The sequence below is a fragment of the Nycticebus coucang genome, chromosome 11, assembly GCF_027406575.1.
Source record: "Nycticebus coucang isolate mNycCou1 chromosome 11, mNycCou1.pri, whole genome shotgun sequence".
In the NCBI taxonomy this organism is placed as follows: domain Eukaryota; kingdom Metazoa; phylum Chordata; class Mammalia; order Primates; family Lorisidae; genus Nycticebus; species Nycticebus coucang.
In genome coordinates, this window is record NC_069790.1 from 12,002,393 (window position 1) to 12,019,192 (window position 16,800).

At 38.7% G+C, this 16,800-nt stretch overlaps 1 protein-coding gene, 1 non-coding gene and 1 pseudogene across 5 annotated transcripts in view; 2 read left to right on the top strand and 1 right to left on the bottom strand.

Moving 5' to 3' along the window:
- The first annotated feature begins 283 nt into the window (after window positions 1-283).
- LOC128598271 (cytochrome c oxidase assembly factor 1 homolog) overlaps window positions 284-16,800 on the top strand; it is a 134,632-nt gene continuing 118,115 nt past the window's right edge. The window contains exons 1-2 of one of the 4 annotated variants that reach the window (XR_008383611.1): window positions 291-335; window positions 952-1,086. The gene's annotated coding sequence lies outside the window, so the exon portion shown is untranslated. Of the gene's footprint in view, window positions 336-624; window positions 648-951; window positions 1,087-16,800 lie in introns of those variants that run through there. The other 3 variants (XR_008383610.1, XR_008383612.1, XM_053608686.1) reach the window with 3 other exon arrangements.
- Window positions 3,380-3,541, top strand: LOC128560681 (uncharacterized; annotated as a pseudogene).
- Window positions 5,318-5,447, bottom strand: LOC128560642 (U4atac minor spliceosomal RNA). The gene has a single exon (XR_008373112.1). It is a non-coding gene; the product is annotated as a U4atac minor spliceosomal RNA (small nuclear RNA).

Below are 16,800 nucleotides of genomic sequence, written 5' to 3' on the forward strand. Positions count from 1 at the left end.
TAGCCGCAAACAGCGGGAGTAACTGGATGCAAAACAAAACAAACCAAACACGGGGATCTAAGGAGGTGAAACCCACCTCGTGGGGTGAGTCTGAGACTCTCAGACCCAGGGCCCAGGAAACCTCCTCCCTCCCCGGGACCCGCTGACCCTTCCAACCCGGTTGGCATGGAAGACCCGAGTCCCGCGGTTTTGACGCTCTAGCCCCGCTAAGAAGAGACGCCGGAAGTCTCGACTGCTCGCGAGGGCTCGCCCGCCCGTGGGCACAGTCCGCTGACTCCCTTCACCCGGAAGTACTCCTTAGGCTGTCTGCAGCGTGGTACCGCTGTCATTGACAGGTTAGTTTCTCCCCGCTGTGAGAGTTTCTGTCTTCTCTTTCACAAGGAGCGTTTATCCTCGCACTCTGGGCGGCCGTGTTTGCTCGCGGGGTGGGCTGCTGCAGGGAGAGTATCCTCAGGGGTCAGTCAGCTCCTCGTTGTCGCCCGGTCGTGACCTCCCTCCGATGCAGAATTGGCGCTTGCGGACCCGCCTTGGCTCTGCGCGTTGGGATACCAAAAGTGCCCCCACCTACTCCGAGTCGTGAGGCTGAAGCGTGCCATGCTGAGCGTCCCAACAACACATTTATGGAGAGTTGGGGTCCTTTCGAAGAGGTGGAACTGGGCACTTAGTAGTGGTCTTAAATTTCACACCCCGAGGAGTACCCTGCCTGGATTATTGTAGGAAAAGGTTTTCTGGTTCAGTGGACATATATATATATATTTTTGTCCCTGTCACACTTAAGAATAGAAAACCCTACAGGGGCTGACCACAGAAGTTATTTTTGATGTAGGGGAAGGTACATGTGTACACTGTATGTATGTATGAGTGTCAGTCAGTCTGTGTGTTTGGTGGGGGTGCTGTGTATAATTAACCCATTATTAGATTCTGATTTTTTTTTTTTTTTTTTTGAGACAGAGCCTCAAGCTGTCTCCCTGGGTAGAGTGCCGTGACGACACAGCTCACAGCAACCTCCAACTCCTGGGCTTAAGCAATTCTTTTGCCTCAGCCTCCCAAGTACCTGGGACTACAGGTGCCCACCACAACGCCCGGGTATTTTTTTGGTTGTAGTCGTCATTGTTGTTCGACAGGCCCGGGCTGGATTCGAACCCACCAGCTCTGGTGTATGTGGCTGGCACCTTAGACGCTTGAGCTACAGGCGCCGAGCCAGATTCTGATAATTTGATAATCATCTTCTCCAATCTTTCTCTAATACCTCCTCATCCTCTCCTGAGGGGTATTGTACTTCTAAGGTGGCTCACCTTTGCAGAGGACTATGTTATACTTTGTACATTAAAAGAGATCTGAGTGTGTTACTAGTGTGCCCCAATTTTACTGTCTTTAGGATAATACACATTTCTTAGCCTGGCTTCAAGACCCTTCAAGGTCTTGCTTCTGCAGATTTTTTTTTGTCTTTTTTCATGGATAATACAGCCACACATATGCTCACTTTATGCTCCTGCTATACCAATCTGCAGCAATTTTATCACTTTGGATATAACAAGGTTTTACATGGTTTACCCAAGTTTTCATTTTTATTCTTCCATTCAGTTGGAATTTTATCAAATTCCTAATATTGCCAGGTACTATTAAATTGAAAAAAGTTTTTAATTATTATGGGTACATAATAGTTGTATATATTTTATAGGGTATGTGTTGATATTTTGGTACAGGCCTACAATGTGAATTAAATCAGGGTAATTGGGGTATCCATCACTGCAGGCATTTAACATTTCTCTGTGTTAGGAACATTCCAGTTTCACTCTTTCATTTTAAGGTATATCCTAACTTATTTTTTGTTATAATAAGTTAGGTATATCTTAACTTATTTTTTGTTCTAGCACTTTTTTGTGCTATCTTCAGATACTATTTGAAGAGCTGGGGGTTAAATTGAAAAAAACCCAGTACCCCAGTACAATCTTTAGTCCTTGAAGAAAAATACAGCTTTACTGACATATAGATAACATACCCTAGAATTCACGCATTTAAAATGTACAGTGATTTTTAATACATTCACAAAGTTGTACAACCATCACCACAATCAATTTGGGAACATTTTCATCACCCCTAATTCTGAAGTCATATAGCAGTCTCTCCTGATTTTCCCACCCTGATTCCCCATTCCAAACCCTAAGCAACTACTAATCTACTATCTGTAAATCTGCCTACTCTGGATTGTTCAGGTATGGATTGTACAGAATCATACATTAGATGGTCTTTTTTGACTGGTTTCTTCTGCATAACATTCATGTTCATCCATGTTGTAGCATGTACCAGTACTTTATTTTTATTACTGGATAATTTTTGTATGGATATACCACCATTTATCCATTGATCAGTTGTTGGACGTTTGGGTTGTTTCTACCTTTTGGCCGTTATGAATAATTTTGGTATGACCATTCACGTGCAAATTTTTGTATAGACATCACGTTTTCATTTCTCTGGCAATATATCTAGGAGTAGAATTGCTGGTTCATAATGGTAACTCTGTTCAACGTTTTGAGAAATGATGCCAAAGTATCATTTTATATCCTTTTAACTTCTCACCAGCAGTGTATTAGGGTTCTGATTTCTTCATTCCTCACCAGCACTTGTCATTATGTCTTTCTGATTTTAGCCATTCTAATGGGTGTAAAATATGTGTTATTGTGTTTTTTATTTTCAGTTGACATTTAATAATTGTGCATATTTATGGAAGAAAGTGATTTTTTTTTTTTTTTTTTTAGATAGACTCTTGCTCTGTTGCCCTGGGTAGAGTGCAGTGGGGCATCATCATAGCTCATAGCAACCTTACATTCCTGGGCTAAACCATCCTCTTGCCTCAGACTCCCAAGTAGATGAGACTTCTGGCTGTGCCTGCCTAATTTTTCTATTTTTAGGAGAGACAGGATCTTGTTCTTGCTAGGCTGGTCTTGAACTCCTGAGCTCAATTTGCCCTCCAGCCTTGGCCTCCTAGAGTGCTGGGTTTTCAGGCATAAGCCACTGTGCCAGGCCTAGAGTGATATTTTGATATGTAGATACAGTGTATAATGATCAAATCAGGGTAATTAGCTTCCATCACTTCAAACATTTATCATTTCTTTGTGTTGTGAACTTTCAAATATCTTCCAGCTTTTTGAAACTATTGTGGTTTTAGTTTGCATTTTTCTGATGGCTAGTGATGTTGAGCATCTTTTCATGGGCTTATAGTCCATTTGTACATCTTCTTTATGGAAATGTTTGTTCAGATCCTTTGCCCATTCTTAAAATTAGGTTATTTGTCTTTTTATCATTGAATTGCAGTAGTTCATTATGTATTCTAGATAGAAGTTGCTTATCAAATATGTTACAGTCTTTTAGATTGTGTATCGCTTCTTGGCCTTTTGGCTAAGATCAAATGTAGATTGTGCTATAGTTCTTTTTTTTTTTTTTTTTTTTGGCAGTTTTTGGCCAGGGCTGGGTTTGAACCCACCACCTCTGGCATATGGGGCCGGCGCCCTACTCCTTTGAGCCACAGGCGCCACCCTGTGCTATAGTTCCTTTAAATGAAAAACTTACGAGGTAAATTTTTATTTTCCCTGAAGACTTCCCTATAGGTGTGTGGGAGTAATTCAGAAAACGATCTATTTCCCAAAAACATCTATGTGGAAGGCCAGTCCCAGGAAAAAATGATGTGAAGAACCTGTAAAGAACATTGTAAGACTTGGAAAATGAAACAGGAGAAGGAAAACTTTATATAATTTGTCCATTCTCTATTGAGTTTTGTCTTTTCTTTATTTGTAAGAGTATTTTTGTAGGGATATTGAGCCATTGACTTAGATATGTGGCAGATATTTTCAGTTTACTTAGTTACCTTTGTTTTATAATTTTTATTGTACTGTTTTACATTTTTGTGTAGTCAGAACTGTGTTTGCAATAAAATGCTTTCTGTGTTTCGTAATGCTTTCTGTGTTTTTGGTGTTTGGGGCAAATTACCCATTATAGTAGTCTCTTTATAAAAACTATAAAAGTACTACCTTTAAAAGGCTCCAGGGAGATAATTTGGGAAATGCTTTAATTATAGGCGTTCTAGGCTCAGTCTTGTGGCTCATGTCTGTAATCCCAGCACTCTCAGAGGCTGAGGCAGGTGCATTACTTGAGCTCACAAGCTTGAGACCAGCCTGAAGAGCGAGACCCTGTCTCTAAAAAAATAGCCGGGTGTTGTGGTGGGTGCATGTAGTCCCAGTTACTCGGGAGGCTGAGGCAAGAGGATTGCTTGAGCTCAGGAGTTTGAGGTTGCTGTGAGCTATGATGCCATGGTACTCTACTAGGAGCAAGAAAGTGAGAATGTCTCAAAAAAAAAAAAATTATAAGAGTTCTGGAGACTGATGTAGTAGTTCCCTGGATTATGTGACTTCTGAATCCCTGGTATGATACTTAACCTTATAGTGTTCATTGTTTCAAATAATACTTCTTCCCTGTCTTTCTACTGCGAAAAATATGCTATAATCTGTTTTAATTTTATTCATTTAATTTTCTACTTCAGACTTTAAGAAGTTACTTTCTTATTCTATTGTTCATGTTTAATATGCTATATTAGATTTATGAGAACTATTGGGCAATTGATCACCAAATAGTGAATACTTATTTTTAGAGACAGAGTCTTACTCTGTTGCCCAAGCTAGAGTTTTGTGGTGTCATCCTAGCTCACAGCATCCTCAAACTCCTGGCTTCAAGCAGTCATTCTACCTCAGACTCCTGAGCATCTGGCAGTGGCCATATACGCCAGCTGATTTTTCTGTTTTAGTAGAGACAGGGTCTTGCTCTTGCTCAGGCTGGTCTTGAACTTCTGAGCTCGAGTGATCCTCTTGCCTTGGCCTCCCTGCTAGGATTACAGGCGTGAGCCATGGTGCCCACTCTAGTAAGCACTTGTTTCACTCTATCAGACATTTATTTGGAGATTTTAATGTGTGTGGCGTTTATTCTATTCAGTATTGGTTGGGGGGTCCTGGGAAATATGGTTTCATAAAATCCTGTTAATGGGCCAGCTTGGGCAACATAACTGTCTTTAAAAAGTAAACAAACAAACAAACAAAAAAAAAAACAACATTAGCCGGGTGTATGGCATGTGTCTGTAGTCTTAGCTACTAGGGAGGCTAGTAGAGAGTCTAGATTGCTTGAGCCCAGAAGTTCGAAGTTACAGTAAGCTGTGATTGTGGTATTGCATGTCAGCCTGGGTAGCAGAGTGAGACTCCATCTCTAAAAATAAAATCCAGGTAACTTTTTACAAATTTTTTTTTTTTTAATATTGCTGGTTAGAAGGTAATAGTTCAAAAATCTTTTAGAGACTGAATATTTTTGAAAATCTGAGAAAAGCTATTTTTTTTTTAGGTGTTAATAGTACTACCCTTGCTATGTACTCATTGGACAGTAGTGCATCCCTAAGAAAGGATGGTTGGGGAAAGATGTTATAGTAATGAATACTCTAGGGCCATAGGAAAATTTGCATTCTTGAATTTGCATTTAATGAATATTCTAGGGCCATAGAAAAATTTGCAAAATTTGCATTTCTGCATTTTGCATACAATGTCCAAGGCTTCATTTATTCCTCATAGTCTGATTCTAGTTAGGATTCTATGTTTCTTGCTTCTGTGTGTGTGTATGTGTGTGTCTGTTTTAATTGTGGTAAAATATACATACGCTAAATATACCATTTTAACCATTTTTATGTGTACAATTCAATGGCATTAAGTACTTTCACATTGTGTAATAACCTTCACCAGCATCCATCCCCAGAACATTTTCATCTTCATAAAGAAGCTCTGTACCAATTAAACAGTAAATCTGTTACCCCTGTCTCTGTAGCTCCTGGCAACCACCCTTCTAGTTTCTGTCTATTACTTTGACTACTCCAGCAACCTCATACAGGTATAATCATGTAACATTTATTCTTTTGTATCTAGTTTATTTCATTTAGCATAATATCTTCATGGTTCATTCATGTAGTATGTCTCAGAATTTCCTTCCTTTAAAGCTGAAAATAATATCCCATTGTATATATAGACATTTTGTTTATCCATCCATTAGTAGACATTTGGGTTGTTACCACCTTTTGGCTATTGTGAATAGTGCTGCTATGAACGTTGATATATAAATATCTGTTTAAGTTCCTGCTTTCAATTCTTTTTAGTGGAATTGCTGGATCATAGGGTAATTCTTTTAAATTTTTGAGGCACTGCCCATATGCTTTAGTGTTTTGAATCATTTACCAAGAATATGAGATTTATTTATTTATTTTTTTTGAGAATATGAGATTTAAAAGAATTGTGTGATTTAGGCGTGTATGATCACATTTACCTTTCTAAAGATACAAATTCAAAGATGAAGGGACGTAGATGTTTTTGTCTTAGAACTTGGAGATCTTTAAATTTTAAAATTGTTAGAATTGAGACTAAATACAAGATTTACTTAGTTTCTCAAATCCTGAATACCTCTATGATCTAAGATCTTCCTTTTTGTTTAATTTTTTTTTTCCTTTTTCGTAATGCTTTCTGTGTTTTTGGTGTTTGGGGCAAATTACCCATTATAGTAGTCTCTAAAATGGAAGTGAGTTCAAAAGATATGTGAATTATTGTAGTATTCGGACGAGCCACATCTCTTGGAATTTTGATATCACTTAGATTCCTAGGTGACTCCCTCAACATCCAGCAAATATACTGAGATTGCTGGATGCTGAGCACTCAGCTTTGCCTGTTTATGTCCCAGCTTTCTGAGGGAGACAAAACACAATCATGTGAACAATGCTTTTATAAGACTACTTTTGAAGTTATCAGAATTAATTGTTAATATTGATTCCTAACTATGATTATAGCTTGTAACCTCTCATTGGACCGTCCTATGCTTGGGACAAAGTTTGACTTTGAGTGTACAATGGGAGCCTTTAGAAACACTTCTGCATTTGTATTTAAAAATTATGCATGCCATATTATGTTAGGGCCTTTCTAATTTTATTTGGGCCTCATGTCTTTGAGCTATAGTAGAAAAAATATTGAAATTTATGTAAATATTTTCACATTTTAACTTTTTATAATATTCCCCTCTTTTCTATAAATATCATGTATGAGTATTTTTATCTTTATATCTGTTAAACACTCTGTATCTGTCTTTTAAAATAATTATCATATTGTAAAATGAACTTAATTCCTATTGATTTAAGGGATTATGAGCTTTAATCCATGTGTAGATTTGTGTAACTACCACCATAATCAGAATCATTGCCTCACCTGAAAAACTCCCTAATGGCTGTCTCTTCATGGTCACACCTGCCCCTCATCCAAGTAACCAAATCCAAAAAGGAAATAGCATTTTGGGTTTTTATTGTGGGAAGTGGTAAACTACTTTTTTTCCAGAAACTTAGAAACTTTCTCACAAACTTGTTTAGGAATAAAAGCATTTTGCTAGTGATGTCTTCCAATAGGTGGCAGTGTTGTTCACCAGTAGGACGTACTAATAAAGATTATGTGGCTTCTAGTGAGGTGGAAAATAATTGTTCTGAACCTTTTTTTCTATTTTGTAAGAAACACAATTTATTTCCCACAGTGTGGAGGCTGGGAAGCCCAAGGTTGTGGAGGTGCATCTGGTGAGAATCTTCTTGCTGGTGGAGACTCTGCAAAGTCTTGAGGCATCATAGATGTCACCTGCTGAGGGGGCTGAGTGTGCTATTGAGCTCTTAAGTTTTTACCTTGGAAAAAACGAGATGGTTAATTAAGAACTGACATTTAACTCCTGAATCTTATTTTCTTGAATCTCTTCCAAAATCTATCTTATTCTTGTGATGATACCAGTAAAGCAATCTGTGGATAAAAGTTTCCTTAATACATTTGTATTTATTTTCAAACCTTTTTAATTATTTGCAGTTATGAGTTAACTTTTTACTTAAGGTTAACCTTTGTGGCAAGAATGACTTCAGTGTTAAGGATGAATGTGTGAGTTCTAGAATCTTATCAGTGAGACTTGAGATATTTTTATTCTGGCCTTCTCTATCACATGTAGGAAGCCATCTACAGACCTTTGGTAGTTGGTGACATTGATCAGCAAATGGAGCAGATGTGGAAGAAAGATACAGGTTTCCATTGCTGCATGCTGAGTTTGAAGCCCTAATGGAGATATTCTGTGGGAAATGAGGAAGTAGAACTTGTGAGACATTCAAACTTTGATAACTCATAGGGTTTCAAACCTAACCGTCCAATAAAGGGATTTTCTTTTTCTTTACACTTCCAGCACCTTATGCCTGGCAGTATGTACTTCCTGGGAACTGTGACGCTATTCATCCAGATGCTCATGAATGACAGCTGGGGTCATCGTTAGCACCTCTCAGCATTTTCCTGATTCTGCCTCCTAAACATTGTCAAATGTGGTCACTTTATATCTAGCTTTGTCATCCTTATTTATGTATTTATTTAGAATTAAACAGTTCTTTTTTTTTGAGATAGAGTCTCAAGCTGTTGCCCTGGGTAGTGCCATGGTGTCACAGCTCACAGCAATCTCAAACTCTTGGGCTTAAGTGATTCTCTTGCCCCAGCCTCCCAAGTAGCTGGGACTACAGGCGCCCGCCGTAACGCCCGGCTATTTTTTGGTTGTAGTTGTCATTGTTTGGCAGGCCCGGGCTGGATTCGAACCCTGCAGCTCTGGTGTATGTGGCTGGCGCCTTAGCCGCTTGAGCTACAGGCGCCAAGCCTGTCATCCACATTTAAACTATCATTATTTTTCACCTAGACACTGCTTCCTAATTGGTCTACCGGGATATATTATTCCCTTCATTTGTCACACAACATTTTAAAAAATGTAAAATCTGGTCATGTCACTCTCCTGCTTGAAACTCTTCTGTTGCCATCAGAATACTTAGAATAAACCCGAAGAATTTAACTTCCCCTACAACGTTTCTTCCACCTCCCTGTTCTGTGACTGGCCTCCCTGCTGAGTGTTACGGCAGTATCTCATGCCCCCTTCTCCTTGTTCACTGTGTTCTGGCCTCACTGGGGTTCTCTTTCTCCCTTGATTGGAGGAAATGGGGAGAATAGATGCAGGGAAACCTGTCTGTAAGCATGTATTTCCTGTGCTGAAAACGATGCTTAATAACAGATTAAAGTTTGTGGCTCACAGGGACATTTTCATAGCAATCAGGAGCCTGTTGCTTTGTTACCTTTTAACAACTCACATCCGAGTGCAGATTGTGTAGGGAAAAAAATTATATTACAACTGAGAAAAGGAAATGTAGGACCAGACGGTGATTACCTATAAAACTGTTACTATGGGTAAGTCTTTTATATTTGGTAGTCCTCACTCAGCAAGACTTAGTTTTTGTAAATTCATTCTTCTAGCATTTAATTATGCATTTATTTGTTTATCTTGTGTGTCAGTCTTGCCTCAACCAGTTGGACCATACAACCATTTGGGGCTTTAGGCATCCCTAATTAGTGGCAATTGTGCAGTCTATTCTTTTTTTTTTTCTTTCTGGCTATTTATTTATTGCAGTTTTTGGCCGGGGCTGGGTTTGAACCCGCCACCTCTGGCATATGGGGCTGGCGCCCTACACCTTTGAGCCACAGGAGCCGCCTGTGCAGTTTATTCTTGAGTTTCTTTGTTATCAAGGCAGTTCTTTCCTGCTTGGGATAGTTTTATCTCTTAAGAAGTTCTTCTCTGGGCGGCGCCTGTGGCTCAAGGAGTAGGGCGCCGGTCCCATATGCCGGAGGTGGCAGGTTCAAACCCAGCCCCGGCCAAAAACCACAAAAAAAAAAAAAAAAAAAAAAAAAAAGTTCTTCTCTGTCTTGTCTGTAGTTTCTCCATACTGGTTCTAGTTTTGGGGGGAGAGGGAATAGAGAACAAGTCTAACTTTAATTCCCCCATTAGCCCTTTGGCTATTGGAATAGCTATTGTAGTTCACAGAATATTCTCCTTGATATATAAACATTGTCACTTTCTTCAGGTATTTTTAATTGTGTTTGTTCTTCTGGGAACTTTTTACCATTTATATTCTAGTTTAGTGCTTGAAAATGTGATTGTTGGGATGACCTGCATCAGTGGGCACTTTAAGTACATTATTGAAAATGAGATTTTGGCTGGGTGTGATGGCTCATTCCTGTAATCCTAGCACTTTGGGAGGCCCAGGTAGGAGTTCAAGACCAGCCTGAGTAACATAGAGACCTTGTCTCTACAAAAAAATGGAAAAATTAGCTGGGTGTGTGTGGTATGTACCCATATTCCCGGCTAGTCAGGAGGCTGAGGCAGATGGGTCACTTGAGCCCGAGAGTTTGAGATTGTGGTGAGTTATGATGATGCTGTTGCACTGTAGTCTAGGCAGCTGAGCAAACTCCTGTCTCAAAAAAAAAAAAAAGTCTTTTTTGTGGAATAAGATGGTAGATAGAATTTACACTTCAAATCTTGCTTCCTGTTGAAAATCAACTGAAACTTCAGTGAAGCTCCAAATGGAGAAGGACATCAGAAAAGCAGACAGCAATAAGATAGAACACTGAGCTCTAAAAAGCCTAAGAATGAGTGAAAATTCACTAAGGCCCCCAAGCCTTATGCATCCCGAGTTGGCAGAGGGGAAAATTATGATCTTATCAGATTTACCCTATAAATCTTTGTAATATTCAAGTACTTGTGGTGCTAGATACCTCTGGCATTTGGTATACACAAGTCATAAAATAAGGAAGATTGCTAAGCAGCAACTCTCCCAATGCGTGTTGTTTACCTTGGAGTAAATTCTAAAGGCTCAAAGCAGATGATCTCTGGATAAAGTTGTATTTTCCCAGGGGATGTCATTGCTAGCATTTCTCAGAAAATATGTGTGTTATTTCTTTTTTCCTTTTTTTTTTTTTATTGTTGGGGATTCACTGAGGGTATAATAAGCCAGTTACACTGATTGCAATTGTTAGGTAAAGTCCCTCTTGCAATCATGTCTTGCCCCCATAAAGTGTGACACACACTAAAGCCCCATCCCTCTCCCTCCCTCCCTCTTTCTGCTTCCCCCCCCCATAACCTTAATTGTCATTAATGGTCCTCATATCAAGATTGAGTACATAGGATTCATGCTTCTCCATTCTTGTGATGCTTCACTAAGAATAATGTCTTCCACTTCCATCCAGGTTAATACGAAGGATGTAAAGTCTCCATTTTTTTTAATGGCTGAATAGTATTCCATGGTATACATATACCACAGCTTGTTAATCCATTCCTTGGTTGGTGGGCATTTAGGCTGTTTCCACATTTTGGCGATTGTAAATTGAGCTGCAATAAACAGTCTAGTACAAGTGTCCTTATGATAAAAGGATTTCTTTCCTTCTGGGTAGATGCCCAGTAATGGGATTGCAGGATCAAATGGGAGTTTGCTAGTGATCAAACCTCTAGCTTGAGTGCTTTGAGGTTTCTCCATACTTCCTTCCAGAAAGGTTTTACTAGTTTGCAGTCCCACCAGCAGTGTAAAAGTGTTCCCTTCTCTCCACATCCACGCCAGCATCTGCAGTTTTGAGATTTTTTGATGTGGGCCATTCTCACTGGGGTTAGATGATATCTCAGGGTTGTTTTGATTTGCATTTCTCTAATATATAGAGATGATGAACATTTTTTCATGTGTTTGTTAGCCATTCGTCTGTCATCTTTAGAGAAAGTTCTATTCATGTCTCTTGCCCATTGATATATGGGATTGTTGGCTTTTTTCATGTGGATTAATTTGAGTTCTCTATAGAGCCTAGTTATCAAGCTTTTGTCTGATTGAAAATATGCAAATATCCTTTCCCATTGTGTAGGTTGTCTCTTTGCTTTGGTTATTGTCTCCTTAGCTGTACAGAAGCTTTTCAGTTTAATGAAGTCCCATTTGTTTATTTTTGTTGTTGTTGCAATTGCCATGGCAGTCTTCTTCATGAAGTCTTTCCCCAGGCCAATATCTTCCAGTGTTTTTCCTATGCTTTCTTTGAGGATTTTTATTGTTTCATGCCTTAAATTTAAGTCCTTTATCCATTTTGAATCAATTTTTGTGAGTGGGGAAAGGTGTGGGTCCAGTTTCAGTCTTTTACATGTAGACATCCAGTTCTCCCAACACCATTTATTGAATAGGGAGTCTTTCCCCCAAGGTAAGTTCTTGTTTGGTTTATCGAAGATTAGGTGGTTGTAAGATGTTAGTTTCATTTCTTGGTTTTCAATTCGATTCCAAGTGTCTATGTCTCTGTTTTTGTGGCAGTACCATGCTGTCTTGAGCACTATGGCTTTGTAGTACAGACTAAAATCTGGTATGTTGATGCCCCCAGCTTTATTTTTGTTACAGAGAACTGCCTTAGCTATACGGGGTTTTTTCTGGTTCCATACAAAACGCAGAATCATTTTTTCCAAATCTTGAAAGTACGATGTAGGTACTTTGATAGGAATGGCGTTGAATAGGTAGATTGCTTTGGGAAGTATAGACATTTTAACAATGTTGATTCTTCCCATCCATGAGCATGGTATGTTCTTCCATTTGTTAATATCCTCTGCTATTTCCTTTCTGAGGATTTCATAGTTTTCTTTATAGAGGTCCTTCACCTCCTTCGTTAGGTATATTCCTAGGTATTTCATTTTCTTTGAAACTATGGTGAAGGGAGTTGTGTCCTTAATTAGCTTCTCATCTTGACTGTTATTGGTGTACACAAAGGCTACTGACTTGTGGACATTGATTTTATATCCTGAAACATTACTGCATTTTTTGATGGCTTCTAGGAGTCTTGTGGTTGAGTCTTTGGGGTTCTCTAAGTATAAGATCATGTCATCAGCAAAGAGGGAGAGTTTGACCTCCTCTGCTCCCATTTGGATTCCCTTTATTTCCTTGTCTTGCCTAATTGTATTGGCTAGAACTTCCAGCACTATGTTGAATAATAAAGGTGACAGAGGACAACCTTGTCTGGTTCCAGTTCTAAGAGGAAAAGCTTTGAGTTTTACTCCATTCAGTAAAATATTGGCTGTGGGTTTGTCATAGATAGCTTCAATCAGTTTTAGAAATGTGCCACCTATGCCTATACTCTTCAGTGTTCTAATTAGAAAAGGATGCTGGATATTATCAAATGCTTTTTCTGCATCTATTGAGAGGATCATGTGATCTTTATTTTTGCCTCTGTTAATATGGTGGATAACGTTTATGGACTTGCGTATGTTAAACCAGCCTTGCATCCCTGGGATGAAGCCTACTTGATCATAATGAATGAGTTTTTTGATGATAAGCTGTAATCTATTGGCTAGGATTTTGTTGAGAATATTTGCATCTATATTCATGAGTGAGATTGGTCTGAAATTCTCCTTTTTGTTTGGGTCTTTTCCTGGTTTTGCTATCAGGGTGATGTTTGCTTCATAGAATGTGTTGGGGAAGATTCCTTCTTCCTCAGTTTTTTGGAATAATTTCTGCAGTACAGGAATAAGCTCTTCCTTGAAGGTTTGATAGAATTCTGGAGTGAAGCCATCTGGACCAGGGCATTTTTTAGTTGGAAGCTTTTTTATTGTTTCTTTGATCTCAGTGCTTGAAATTGGTCTGTTCAGGAGGTCTATTTCTTCCTGGCTAAGTCTAGGGAGAGGGTGTGATTCCAAATATTGATCCATTTCCTTCACATTATCAAATTTCTGGGCATAGAGTTTCTGGTAGTATTCAGAGATGATCTCTTGTATCTCTGTGGGATCAGTTGTTATTTCCCCTTTATCGTTTCTGATTGAGGTTACTAGAGATTTTACTTTTCTATTTCTAGTTAGTCTGGCCAATGGTTTATCTATTTTATTTATTTTTTGAAAAAACCAACTCCTTGTTTCATTAATTTTCTGAGTGATTCTTTTATTTTCAATTTCATTGATCTCTGATTTGATTTTGGATATTTCTTTTCTTCTACTGAGTTTAGGCTTAGATTGTTCTTCTTTTTCCAATTCCATAAGATCTCTTGTGAGATTGTTGATGTGCTCTCTTTCTGTTTTTCGAATGTAGGCATCTAAAGCGATGAATTTTCCTCTCAAAACTGCTTTTGCAGTATCCCACAGGTTTTGGTAGCTTATGTCTTCATTGTTGTTATGCTGAAGGAAGTTAATGATTTCCTGTTTTATTTCTTCCTGCACCCATCTGTTATTCAACAGAAGATTGTTTAATTTCCATGCCTTTGGGTGGGGTCGAGCATTTTTGTTAGAGTTGAGTTCCACCTTTAGTGCCTTATGGTCTGAAAAGATACAAGGTAAAATTTCAATTCTTTTGATTCTGTTGATATTTGTTTTGTGTCCCAGGATATGATCAATTTTGGAGAATGTTCCATGGGGTGATGAGAAGAATGTATATTCTTTATCTTTGGGGTGGAGTGTTCTATATGCGTCTATCAAGCATAGTTGTTCTAGGGTCTCATTTAAATCTCTTATATCTTTGTTTAATTTCTGTTTAGAGGATCTGTCCAGCTCTGTAAGAGGAGTGTTAAAGTCCCCTGTTATGATGGTATTATCAGATATCATATTGCTCAGACTGAGTAAGGTCTGCTTCAAGAATCTGGGAGCATTTAAATTGGGTGCATAAATATTTAGAATTGAAATGTCTTCTTGTTGTATTTTTCCCTTGACCAATATAAAGTGACCATCTTTGTCTTTTTTGACTTTAGTTGCTTTAAATCCACATGAATCTGAAAATAAGATTGCAACTCCTCTTTTCTTCTGAATTCCGTTTGCCTGAAAAATTGTCTTCCAACCCTTGACTTGGAGCTTTAATTTGTCTTTTGAAGCCAGGTGTGTTTCTTGCAGACAGCAAATGGATGGCTTGTGTTTTTTAATCCAGTCAGCCAATCTATGTCTCTTCAGTGGGGAATTCAAGCCATTAACATTTATTGAGATAATTGATAAGTGTGGTAGTATTCTATTCGTCTTATTTGGTGAGAGTCCATTGCTTAGTTTTATCTTTTGCATCAGTGTGGAGGTTAGGTTCTGTCCTTTGATTTCTGAGTTCTTACTTTGCTGCTGATCCATTGTGGTGGTCAGTGTGCGGAAGAGGTTGAAGTATTTCCTGTAGAGGTGGTCTTGTTGTGGCGAATTTCCTCAATGTTTGTATATCCGTAAATTATTTGATTTCTCCATCAATTTTGAAGCTTAGCTTAGCAGGGTACAGAATTCTGGGCTGAAAATTGTTCTGTTTAAGTAGATTAAAGGTAGATGACCATTGTCTTCTTGCTTGGAAAGTTTCATTAGAGAAGTCTGCGGTCACTCTGATGGATTTGCCCCTGTAGGTCAACTGGTGCTTACTCCTGGCAGCTTGCAGAATCTTTTCTTTTGTCTTGACTTTGGACAGGTTCATCACAATGTGTCTTGGAGAAGCTCGGTTAGAGTTGAGGCGACCTGGGGTCCGATAGCCCTCTGAAAGCAGTGTGTCAGAATCTTTGGTGATGTTTGGGAAATTTTCTTTTATAATATTCTCTAGTATGGCTTCCAATCCTCTGGGGCATTCTTCTTCCCCTTCTGGAATTCCTATAACTCGTATGTTGGAACGCTTCATAAAGTCCCATAATTCTGACAGTGAACGTTCTGCTTTCTCTCTCTTCTTTTCTGCCTCTTTTACTGTCTGAGTTATCTCAAGAACTTTGTCTTCTACTTCTGAAATTCTTTCTTCTGCATGGTCTAACCTGTTGCTGATACTTTTCATTGCATCTTTAAGTTCCCTAACTGACTGTTTCAGTTCCTTCAGCTCTGCTATATCCTTTTTATATTCTTCATATCGTTCATCTCTTATTTGATTCTGTTTTTGGATTTTCTTTTGGTTATTTTCCACTTTATTAGCAATTTCCTTCATTGTTTCCATCATTTCTTTCATTGTTTTCAACATGTGTATTCTAAATTCCCTTTCTGTCATTCCTAACATTTCTATACTGGTGGAATCATCTGCAGTAGCTACCTCATGGTCCCTTGGTGGGGTTGTTCTAGACTGGTTCTTCATGTTGCCTGGAGTTTTCTGCTGGTTCTTCCTCATGAGTGATTTCTTTTATATGTTTCCTTGCCCTAATTTTCCTTTCACTTCCTCTTGCTCTTTAAGTTCTTGTGCCTGTGGACTAAGGGTTACAGGACCAGAAGGGTGAGAAGGTTAGAGCAAAAAAGGGATGAAAGAAAGGAGGACCGAGTGATAAGAAAAAAAGAAAGATAGAGAAAGGAGAGGGGGTGGGTATAAGGAATATTGACAAAAAGAAGAGAGGCACAGAAAGAGGGAGACAGGGCAATATAGGTGTACAGTAGGGTACTTTGACACAACCTTAAAAAACCCCACCTTCTGGGGGTGCCCAGTTAGGTGGTTCCCTTGAGGTCAGCAGCTCTTTGCTAACCTGATCAGACACAGTACCCCACCTCCACCAAGTAGAGAGGAAAGACAAAAATGCTATAAATCAAACCAAAAGAAGCAAACAGAAAACTTTACGGGGATAAAATTGAGTGAAAAACCAAATGATAGCGGTAGAAACACTAGCAAAAATGAAGTTCTAGTTATTAAAAAAGGCAGCAATGGGAAATTATGATTAAACTAGAAAAATTGAGAAAGAAAAAGGGATCTGTATGGAAAAGGTTGAAATTGAAAAACAAAAGAACATCAACAACGTCAAAATAAACAGAAAAAAAACAACGAAACAAAAAAAAGAAAAAATACACAACCAAAAACAAAGCAGTTTGTATATGTTATTAAATATTGTCTGGGCAGCACGTGGTCTTCTGGGGTATGAGATGTTAATCACAGTTCTTATACGACTGGAGGCTGCTGATTTCTCAAACCCCAGCAGGTAGACACCCTAAATC